The sequence below is a fragment of the Myotis nattereri genome (genome assembly GCF_964212035.1).
Source record: "Myotis nattereri genome assembly, chromosome: 2".
NCBI classification, from domain to species: Eukaryota; Metazoa; Chordata; class Mammalia; order Chiroptera; family Vespertilionidae; genus Myotis; species Myotis nattereri.
Genome location: NC_138076.1, coordinates 100,907,742 through 100,920,488, shown reverse-complemented (window position 1 = coordinate 100,920,488; position 12,747 = coordinate 100,907,742).

The window sequence follows — 12,747 nt, the reverse complement described above, 5'->3', positions numbered from 1 at the left end:
AATATTAACGAGTCCGGCTATTTTATGCGGCGTTTTCACTAAAATGTGATTTCGAACATTAAGATTTCTGTTTATAGAGCTTAGAATTTTTGAATAAAGCTTTGAAATGAGGAGAATACTGGTCATGTTCACAACTGAGGCTTAATTGTCAAGCGTTTTTTGACTGAAACCGTGTATATCCTGAAGGTTACTATTTACTTCTAAGGAAACTCTCAAAATGTGGTAAAACTCTTAAAATACACACTGTTCTTTCCAGGAATCGAATTTGAACCTGTAACTAACAGTTGAAATACAAGTAAATAGATTCTAACCACATTTAATGCCGATTTCAATTACCGAGATTACAGGAAGAGAGTTCTGAAATAAGTAGAATTCAGATAATGTTAACGAATCCGGCTATTTTTTGTATCGTTTTCACTAAAATGTGATTTCAAGCATTAATAATTCCCGTTTAAACAGCTCAGAACTTGTGTATAAAGCTTTGAAATGAGGAGAATTCTGTTCATGTTTACAACTGATTCTTAATTGGCCCCACGTTTTTTGACTAAAACCGTGTATATCCTGAAGGTTCTAGTATTTACTTCTAAGGAAACTCTCAAAATGTGGTAAAACTCTTAGAATACAAAATGATCCTTCCAGGAATCAAATATGAACCTGTAACTAACAGTTGAAATACAAGTAAATACAATTCGAACCACATTTAATGCAGAGTTCCATTACTGAGATTACAGGTAGAAAGCTCTGAAATGACGTAAATTTTGATAATATTAATATGTCTGGCTATTTTAAGTGGTGTTTTCACTAAAATGTGATTTCAAACATTAATAATTCCTGTTTATAGAGCTCAGAACTTGGGTATAAAACTTTGAAATGAGGAGAATACTGTTCATGTTTACAACTGAGGCATAATTGGCCCCACGTTTTTTGACTGAAACCTTGTATATCCTGAAGGTTCTAGTATTTACTTCTAAGGAAAGTCTCAAAATGTGGTAAAACTCTTAAAATACACAAGGATCTTTCCATGAAACGAAAATGAACCTGTAACTAACAGTTGAAATACAAGTAAATAGATTCTAACCACATTTAATGCCGAGTTCAATTACCGAGATTACAGGTAGAAAGGTCTGAAATGACGAAAATTCGGATAATATTAACATGTCCGGCTATTTTAAGTGGTGTTTTCAGTAAAATGTGATTTCAAACATTAATAATTCCTGTTTATAGAGCTCAGAACTTGGGAATAAAACTTTGAAATGACTAGAATACTGTTCATGTTTACTACTGAGGCATAATTGGACCCACGTTTTTTGACTGAAACCGTGTATATCCTGAAGGTTCTAGTATTTACTTCTAAGGAAAGTCTCAAAATGTGGTAAAACTCTTACAATACACAATGATCTTTCTGGGAAATGAAAATGAACCTGTAACTAACAGTTGAAATACAAGTAAATGGATTCTAACTACATTTAATGCCGATTTCAATTACCGAGTTGACAGGAAGAGAGCTCCGAAATGAGGAGAATTCAGATAATATTAATGAGTCCGGCTATTTTATGTGGCGTTTTCACTAAAATGTGATTTCAAACATTAATAATTCCTGTTTATACAGCTCAGAACTTTTGTATAAAGCTTCGAAATGAGGAGAATGCTGTTCATGTTTACAACTGAGGCTTAATTGGCACCACGTTTTTTGACTGAAACTGGGTATATCCTGAAGGTTCTAGTATTTACTTCTAAGAAAACTCTCAAAATGTGGTAAAACTCTTAAAATACACAATGATATTTCCAGGAAACGAATATGAACCTGTTACTAACAGTTGAAATCCCAGAATATAGATTCCAACAACATTTAATGCCGAGTTCAATTACCGAGATTACAGGTAGAAAGCTCTGAAATGACCAAAATTCTGATAATATTAACAAGTCCGGCTATTTTATGTGGCGTTTTCACTAAAATGTGATTTCAAACATTAATAATTCCTTTTTATACAGCTCAGAATTGTGTATAATACTTTGAAATGAGGAGAATACTGTTTATGTTTACAACTGAGGCTTAATTGGCAACGCGTTTTTTGACTGAAACCGTGTATATAATGAAGGTTCTAGTGTTTACTCCTAAGCAAACTCTCAAAATGTGGTAAAACTCTTACAATACACAATGATCTTTCCAGGAAATGAATATGAACCTGTAACTATTAGTTGAAATATAAGTAAATAGATTCGAACCACATTTAATGGCGAGTTCAATTACCGAGATTACAGGTAGAAAGCTCTGAAATGACGAAAATTCTGATAATAGTAACATGTCCGGCTATTTTAAGTGGTATTTTTACTACAATGCGATTTCAAACATTAATAATTCTTGTTTATAGAGCTAAGAACTTGGGTATAAAGCTTTAAAATGAGGAGAATACCGTTCATGTTTACAACTGAGGCTTAATTGGCCACGCGTTTTTTGCCTGAAACCGTGTATATCCTGAAGGTTCTAGTATTTACGTCTAAGGAAACTCTCAAAATGTGGTAAAACTCTTAAAATACACCATGATCTTTCCAGGAAAGAATATGAACCTGTAACTAACAGTTGAAATATAAGTAAATAGATTCTAACCACATTTAATGCCGATTTCAATTACCGAGATTACAGGTAGAAAGCTCTGAAATGACGAAAATTCTGATAATATTAACAAGTCCGGCTATTTTATGTGGCGTTTTCACTAAAATGTAATTTCAAATATTAATAATTCCAGTTTATACAGCTCAGAACTTGTGTATAAGGCTTTGAAATGAGGAGAATGCTCTTCATGTTTACAACTGAGGCTTAATTGGCCCCACGTTTTTTGACTGAAACCGTGTATATCATCACGTTTCTAGTATTTACTTTTAAGGAAATTCTCAAAATGTGGTAAAACTCTTAAAATACACAATGGTCTTTCCAGGAAACGAATATGAAACTGTAACTAACAGTTTAAATACAAGTAAATAGAATTGAACCACATTTAATGCCGAGTTCAATTACCGAGATTACAGGAAAATAGCTCTGAAATGAGGAAAATTCTGATAATATTAACAAGTCCGGCTATTTTAAGTGGCTTTTTCACTAAAATGTGATTTCAAACATTAATAATTCCCGTTTATACAGCTCCGAACTTGTGTATAAAGTTTTTAAATGAGGAGAATACTGTTTATGTTTACAACTGAGGCTTAATTGGCCCCACGTTTTTTGACTGAAACCGTGTATATCCTGAAGGTTCTAGTATTTACTTCTAAGGAAACTCTCAAAATGTGGTAAAACTCTTAAAATACACAATGATCTTTCCAGGAAACGAATATGAACCTGTACCTAACAGTTGAAAAAGAAGTAAATAGATTCTAACAACATTTAATACCGAGTTCAATTACTGAGATTACAGGTAGAAAGCTGTGAAATGACGCGAGTTCTTATAATATTAACAAGTCCGGATATTTTGAGTGGCATTTTCACTAAAATGTGATTTCAAGCATTAAGAGTTCCGATTTATAGAGCTCAGAACTTGTGTATAAAGCTTTGAAATGAGGAGAAACTGTTTATATTTACAACTGAGGCTTAATTGGCCACGCTTATTTTGACTGAAACCATGTATATCCTGAAGGTTCTATTATTAACTTCTAAGAAAACTCTAAAAATGTGGTAAAAATCTTAAAATACACAATTATCTTTCCAGGAAATGAATATGAACCTGTAACTGACAGTTGTAATAAAAGTAAATACATTCTAACTACATTGAATGCCGAGTTCAATTACCCAGATTACAGGAATAGAGCTCTGAAATGAGGACAATTCAGATAATATTAACAAGTCCGGCTATTTATTGAGGCGTTTTCACTAAAATGTGATTTTAAACTTTATAATTTCTGTTTATACAGCTCAGAACTTGTGTTTAAAGCTATGAAATGAGGAGAATACTGTTTATGTTTACAACTGAGGCTCAATTGGCCACGCGTTTTTTGACTGAAACCGTGTATATCCTGAAGGTTCTAGTATTTACTTCTAAGGAAACTCTCAAAATGTGATAATACTCTTAAAATACACAATTATCTTACCAGGAAACGAATATGAACCTTTACCAAACAGTTGAAATACCAGTCAATAGATTCTAACCACATTTAATGGGGAGTTTAATTACCGAGATTACAGGTAGAAAGCTCTGAAATGACGCGAATTCTTATAATATTAACAAGTCTGGATATTTTGAGTGGCATTTTTACTAAAATGTGATTTCAAACATTAAGAGTTCCGATTTACAGAGCTCAGAACTTGTGTATAAAGCTTTGAAATGAGGATAAACTGTTTATATTTACAACTGAGGATTAATTGGCCAAGCGTTTTTTGACTGAAACCGTGTATATCCTGAAGGTTCTAGTATTTACTTCTAAGGAAACTCTCAAAATGCAGTAGACCTCTTAAAATACACAATTTTCTTTCCAGGAAACGAATATGAACCTGTACCTAACAGTTGAAATACAAGTAAATAGATTCTAACCACATTTAATGGCGAGGTCAGTTACCGAGATTACAGTTAGAAAGCTCTGAAATGACGCGAATTCTTATAATATTAACAAGTCCGGATATTTTGAGTGGCATTTTCACTAAAATGTGACTTCAAACATTAAGAGTCCTGATTTATAGAGCTCAGAACTTGTGTATAAAGCTTTCAAATGAGGAGAAACTGTTTATATTTAAAACTAAGGCTTAATTGGCCACGGGTTTTTTTGACTGAAACCGTGTTTATCCTGAAGGTTCTAGTATTTACTTATAAGGAAACTCTCAAAATGTGGTAAAAATCTTAAAATACACAATTATCTTTCCAGGAAACGAATATGAACCTGTACCTAACAGTTGAAATACAAGTAAATAGATTCTAACCACATTTAATGGCGAGTTCAATTACCGAGATTACAGGTAGAAAGCTCTGAAATGAGGAGAATTCAGATAATATTAACAGGACCGTCTACTTTATGTGGTGTTTACACTAAAATGTGATTTCAAACATAAAGATTTCTGTTTGTACAGCTCAGAACTTGTGTATAAGTCTTTGAAATGAGAAGAATACTGTTTATATTTACAACTGAGGCTCAATTGGCCACTGGTTTTTTGACTGAAACCGTGTATATCCTGAAGCCTCTAGTATTTACTTATAACGAAACTCTCAAAATGTGGTAAAACTCTTAAAATACACAATTATCTTTCCAGAAAATGAATATGGAGCTGTAACTTACAGTTGAAATCAAAGAAAATAGATTTTAACCACATTTAATACCGAGTTCAACTACCGAGATTACAGGAAGAAAGCTCTGAAATGATGAGTATTGTGATAATATTAACAGGTCGGGGTATTTTAAGTGGCGTTTTCACTAAAATGTGATTTCAAACATTAATAATTTCTGTTTATACACCTCAGAACTTGTGTTTAAAGCTTTCAAATGAGGAGAATACTGTTTATGTTTACAACTGAGGCTTAATTGGCCACGCGTTTTTTGACTGAAACCGTGTATATACTGAAGGTTCTAGTATTTACTTCTAAGGAAACTCTCAAAATGTGGTAAAACTCTTAAAATACACAATTATCTTTCCAGGAAATGCACATGAACCTGTAACTAAGAATACTGTTTATGTTTACAATTTAGGTTGTATTGGAGTGTTGTTTTTTGACTGAAACAGTTTATATCCTGAAGGTTCTAGTATATACTTATAAGGAAACTGACAAAATGTGGAAAAATTATTAAAATACACAATTATATTACCAGGAAATGAATATGAACGTGTAACAAACAGTTGAAATACAAGTAAATAGATTCTAACCACATTTAATGCCGAGTTCAATTAACGAGATTACAAGTAGAAAGCTGCGAAATGACACGAAATCTTATAATATTAATAAATCCGGATATTTTGAGTGGCATTTTCACTAAAATGTGATTTCAAACATTAAGAGTTCCGATTTATAGATCTCAGAACTTCTGTATAAAGCTTTGAAATGAGGAGAAACTGTTTATATTTACAACTGAGGCTTAATTGGCCAAGTGTTCTTTGACTGAAACCGTGTATAACCTTAAGGTTCTAGTATTTACTTCTAAGGAAACCCACAAAATGTGGTAAAACTCTTAAAATACAAAATGATCTTTCCATGAAACGAATATGAACCAGTAACTAACAGTTGAAATACAAGTAAATAGATTCTAACCACATTTAATTCCGAGTTCGATTACGGAGATTACAGGAAGAGAGCTCTGAAATGCCGAGAATTCAGATAATATTAACAAGTCCGGCTATTTTAATTGGCGTTTGCACTAAAATGTGATTTCAAACATTAAGATTTCTGTTTATAGAGCTCAGAACTTGTGTATAAAGCTATGAAATGAGGAGATTACTGTTTATATTTACAACTGAGGCTCAATTGACCACAAGTTTCTTTGACTGAAACCGTGTATATCCTGAAGGTTATAGTATTTACTTCTAAGGAAACTGACAAAATGTGATAAAACTCTTAGAATTCACAATTATCATTCCAGGAAACGAATATGATCCTGTAACTAACAGTTGAAATTCAAGTAAATAGATTCTAACCACATTAAATTCCAAGTTCAATTACCAAGATTACAGGAAAAGAGCTCTGAAATGAGGAGAATTCAGATAATATTAACAAGTCCGGCTGTTTTATGTGGCGTTTTCACTAAAACGTTATTTCAAACATTAAGATTTCTGTTTATAGAGCTCAGAACTTATGTATAAAATTTTGACATGAGGAGAATACTGTTTATATTTACAACTGAGGCTCAATTGGCCAGGCGATTTTTGACTAAAACCGTGTATATACTGAAGAGTCTAGTATTTACTTCTAAGGAAACTCTCAAATGTGGTAAAACTCTTAAAATACACAATTATCTTACCAGAAAACTAATATGAACCTGTAACTATCAGTTGAAATACAAGTATATAGATTCTAACCACATTTAATGCCGACTTCAATTCCCGAGATTACAGGAAGAGAGCTCTAAAATGATGAGAATTCAGATAATATTAAAAAGTCAGGCTATTTTATGTGGCGTTTTCACTAAAATGTGATTTCATACATTAATATTTCCGTTTATACAGCTCAGAACTTGTGTATAAAGCTTTGAAATGAGGACAATACTGTTTATGTTTACAACTGAGGCTCAATAGGCCAAGCGTTTTTTTATCAAAACCGTGTATACCCTGAAGGTTCTAGTATTTACTTCTAAGAAAACACTCAAAATGTGGTAAAACTCTTAAAATACACAATTATCTTTCCAGGAAATGAATATGAACCTGTACCTAACAGTTGAAATACAAGTAAATAGATTCTAACTACATTTAATGGTGAGTTCAATTACGGAGATAACAGAAAGAGAGCTGTGAAATGACACGAATTCAGATAATAGTAACAAGTCTGGGTATTTTATGTGGCATTTTCACTAAAATGTGATTTCAAACATTAAGCGTTCCGATTTATAGAGTTCAGAACTTGTGTATAAAGCTTTGAAATGAGGAGAATACTGTTTATATTTACAACTGAGGCTCAACAGGCCACGAGTTTTTTGACTGAAACCGTGTATATCCTGAAGGTTATAGTATTTACTTCTAAGGAAACTCACAAAATGTGATAAAACTCTTAAAATACACAATTATCTTTCCTAGAAACGAATATGAACCTGTACCTAAGGGTTGAAATACAAGTAAATTGATTCTAACCACATTTAATGGCGAGTTCAATTACCGAGATTACAGGTAGAAAGTTCTGAAATGCCGCGAATTCTGATAATATTAACCAGTCCGGCTATTTTAAGTGGCGTTTGCACTAAATTGGATTTCAGACATTAGGAGTTCCGGTTTATAGAGCTATGAACTTTTGTATAAAGCCTTGAAATGAGGAGAATACTGTTTATATTTACAACTGAGGCTCAATTGACCACAAGTTTTTTTGACTGAAACCGTGTATATCCTGAAGCTTCTAGTATTTACCTCCAAGGAAACCCTCAAAATGTGCTACAACTCTTAAAATACACAATTATCTTTCCAGGAAACGAATATGAACCTGTAACTAACAGTTGAAATATAAGTAAATAGATTCTAACCACATTTAATGGAGAGTTCAATTACCAAGATTACAGGTAGACCGTTCTGAAATGACGCGAATTCTGATAATATTAACCAGTCCGGCTATTTTAAGTGGCGTTTTCACTAAAATGTGATTTCAAACATTAAGACTTCCGGTTTATAGAGCTCAGAACTTCTGTATAAAGCTTTGAAATGAGGAGAATACTGTGTATATTTACAACTGAGGCTCAATTGGCCACCGGTTTTTTGACGGAAACTGTGTATATCCTGAAGGTTCTAGTATTTACTTCTAAGGAAACTCTCAAAATGTGCTAAAACTCTTAAAATACACAATTATCTTTCCAGGAAATGAATATGAACCTGTAACTAACAGTTGAAATACAAGTAAATAGATTCTAACCACATTTAATGCCGAGTTCAATTACCGAGATTACCGGAAGAGAGCTCTAAAATCATGAGAATTCAGATAATATTTACAAGTCCGGCTATTTTAAGTGGACTTTCACTAAAATGTGATTTAAAACATTAAGAGTTCCGGTTTATAGAGCTCAGAACTTGTGTATAAAACTTTGACATGAGGAGAATACTGTTTATATTTACAACTGAGGCTGAATTGGCCTCGCGATTTTAGACTGAAACCGTGTATATACTGAAGGTTCTAGTATTTACTTCTAAGGAAACTCTCAAAATGTGGTAAAACTCTTAAAATACACAATTATCTTTCCAGGAAATGAACATGAACCTGTAACTAAGAATACTGTTTATGTTTACAATTTAGGCTGTATTGGAGTGTTGTTTTTTGACTGAAACAGTTTATATCCTGAAGGTTCTAGTATATACTTCTAAGGAAACTGTCAAAATGTGGAAAAATTATTAAAATACACAATTATATTACCAGGAAATGAATATGAACGTGTAACAAACAGTTGAAATACAAGTAAATAGAATCTAACTACATTTAATGCCGAATTCAATTACAGAGATTACAGGTAGAAAGCTCAGAAATGATTAGAATTCGGATTATAGTAACCACTACGGCTATGTTAGATGGCATTTTCACAAAAATGTGCTTTTGAACATTAAGAATTCCTGCTTATAGAGCTCAGAACTTGTGTACATAGCTTTTAATTGAGGAGAATACTGTTTATGTTGACAATTGAGGCTGAATTGGAGTGGCGTTTTTAGACTGAAACAGTTTATATCCTGAAGGTTCTAGTATATACTTCTAAGGAAACTGTCAAAATGCGGTAAAACTCTTAAAATACACAATTACATTTCCTGGAAATCAATATGAACGTGTAACAAACTGTTGAAATAGAAGTATATAGAATCTTACTACATTTACTGCCGAGTTCAATTACCGAGATTACAGGTAGAAAGCTCTGAAATGACGGGAATTCTGATAATATTAACAAGTCCGACTATTTTGAGTGGCATTTTCACTAAAATGTGCTTTCAAATATTAAGAATTCCTGTTTTTAGAGCTCAGAATTTGTGTATGAAGCATTTAAATGAGTAGAATACTGTTTATTTTGCCAAATGAGGCTGATTTGGCATGTCGATTTTTGACTGAAACAGTTTATATCCTGAAGAATCTATTATATTCTTCTAAGGAAACTGTCAAAATGTGGTAAAACTCAAAAAATACACAATTGTATTCCCAGGAAATGAATATGAACGTGTAACAAACTGTTGAAATACCAGTAAATAGAATCTAACTGCATAAAGACCGAGTTCAATTACCGATATTATAGGTAGAAAGCTCTGAAATGACCAGAATACTGGTAATATTAACAACTCCCTGAATTTTAAGTGGCGTTTTCACAAAAATGTGCTTTCAAACATTAAGAATTTCTTTTTATAGAGCTCAGAACTTGCGTATAAACTCTTAAATGCAGAGAATACTGTATGTTTACAATTGAGGATGAATTGGCGTGGAGTTTTTAGGCTCAAACAGTTTATATCCTGAAGGTTCTAGTATATACTTCCAAGGTTACTGTCAAAATGTGGAAAAACTCTTAAAATACACAATTATATGTCCAGGAAATGAATATGAACGTGTAACAAACAGTTGAAATACAAGTAAATAGAATCTAACTACATTTAGTGCAGAGTTCAAATACCGAGATTACAGGTAGAAAGCTCTGAAATGACGAGAATGCTGATAATAGTAACCACTCCTGCTTTTAGGTGGCGTTTTCACAAAAATGTGCTTTTAAGCATTAAGAATTCCTGTTTATAGAGCTCAGAACTTGTGTATAAAGCTTTTAAATGAGGAGAATACTGTTTATGTTTACAATTGAGGCTTAATTGGCATGCCGATTTTTGACTGAAATAGTTTATATCCTGAAGGATCTAGTATATACTTGTAAGAAAACAGCCAAAATGTGGTAAAACTCTTAAAATACACAATTACATTTCCAGGAAATGAATATGAATGTAAAAAACTGTTGAAATAGAAGTAAATAGAATCTTACTACATTTAATGCTGAGTTCAATTATTGAGAATACAGGTTGAAAGCTCTGAAATGACAAGAATTCTGATACTATTAATAACTCCGGCTATTTTAGGTGGTGTTTTCACAAAAATGTCCCTTAAAACATTAAGAATTCCCGTTTATAGAGCTCAGAATTTGTGTGTATAGCTTTTAAATGAGGAGAATACTGTGTTTTTTTTACAATTGAGGCTGAATTGGAGTGGCGATTTTTGACTGAAACAATTTATATCCTGAAGGATCTACTATATACTTGTAAGAAAACAGCCAAAATGTGGTAAAACTGTTAAAATACACAATTACATTTCCAGGAAATCAATATGAATGTGTATCAAACTATTGAAATACAAGTAAATAGAATCTAACTACATTTATTGCCGAGTTCAATTACCGAGATTACAGGTAGAAATCTCTGAAATGACGGGAATGCTGATAATAGTAAGCACTCCTGCTATTTTAGGTGGCGTTTTCACAAAAATGTGATTTCAAACATTAAGAATTCCTGTTTATAGAGCTCAGAACTTTTGTATGAAGCTTTGAAATGAGGAGAATACTGTATGTTTACAATTGATGCTGAATTGGAGTGGCGATTTTTGACTGAACCAGTTTATACCTGACGGATCTAGTATATACTTCTAAAGAAACTCCCTAAATGTGGTAAAACTCTTAAAATACACAATTATATTTCCTGGAAATGAATATGAACATGTAAAAAACTATTGAAATAGAAGTAAATAGAATGTTACTCCATTTAATGCCCAGTTCATTTACCGAGTTTACAGGTAGAAAGCTCTGAAATGACAATAATTCTGATAATAATAACAATTCCGGCTATTTTAAGTGAAGTTTTCACAAAAATTTGATTTCAAACATTAAGAATTCCTGTTTATAGAGCTCAGAACTTGTGTATAAAGCTTTGAAATCAGGAGAATACTGTTTATATTTACAATTGAGGCTAAATTGGCCTGGCCTTTTTTGACTGAAACAGTTTATATTCTGAAGTAACTAGTATATACTTCTAAGGAAACTGTCAAAATGTGGTAAAACTGTTAAAATACACAATTATATTCCCAGCAGATCCATATGAATGGGTGTGAAACAGTTGAAATAGAAGTAAATAGAATCATACTGCATTTAATTCCGAGTTCATTTACCGAGATTACATGTAGAAAGCTCTGAAATGACGACAATTCTGATAATAATAACAACAACGGCTATTTTAGGTGGCGTTTTCACAAAAATGTGCTTTCAAACTTTAAGAATTCCTGTTTATAGAGCTCAGAACTTGTGTATGAAGCTTTTAAATGAGGAGAATGCTGTATGTTTACAATTGATGCTGAATTGGAGTGGCGATTTTTGACTGAAACAGTTTATATCCTGAAGGATCTAGTATATACTTCTAAGGAAACTGTCAAAATGTGGTAAAACTCTTAAAATACACAATTATATTTCCAGGAAATGAATATGAACGTGTAACAAACAGCTGAAACACAAGTAAATAGAATCTAACTACATTTAATGCCGACCTCAATTACTGAGATTACAGGTAGAAAGCTCTGAAATGACGAGAATTTTGATAATATTAACCACTCGGGCTATTTTAGGTGGCATTTCACAAAAAAAGGGCTTTCAAACATTAAGAATTCCTGTTTATAGAGCTCAGAACTTGTTTATAAAGCTTTAAATGAGGAGAATACTGTTCATGTTTACAATTGAGGCTGAATTGGATTGGCGTTTTTTGACTGAAACAGTTTATATCCTGAAGGTTCTAGGATATACTTCAAAGGAAACTGTCAAAATTTGGTAAATCTTTTAAAATACATAATTATCTTTCCAGGAAATGAATATGATCGTGTAACAAAGAGTTGAAATAGAAGTAAATAGAATCTAACTACATTCAATGCCGAGTTCAATTACCGAGATTACAGGTAGAAAGCTCAGAAATGAGAATTCTGATAATATTAAAAATTCTGGCTATTTTAAGTGACGTTTTCACAAAAATTTGATTTCAAACATTAAGAATTCCTGTTTATAGAGCTCATAACTTGTTTATGAAGCTTTTAAATGAGGAGAATACTGTTTATGTTTACAATTTATTCTAAATTGGCATGGCCTTTTTTGACTGAAACAGTTTAT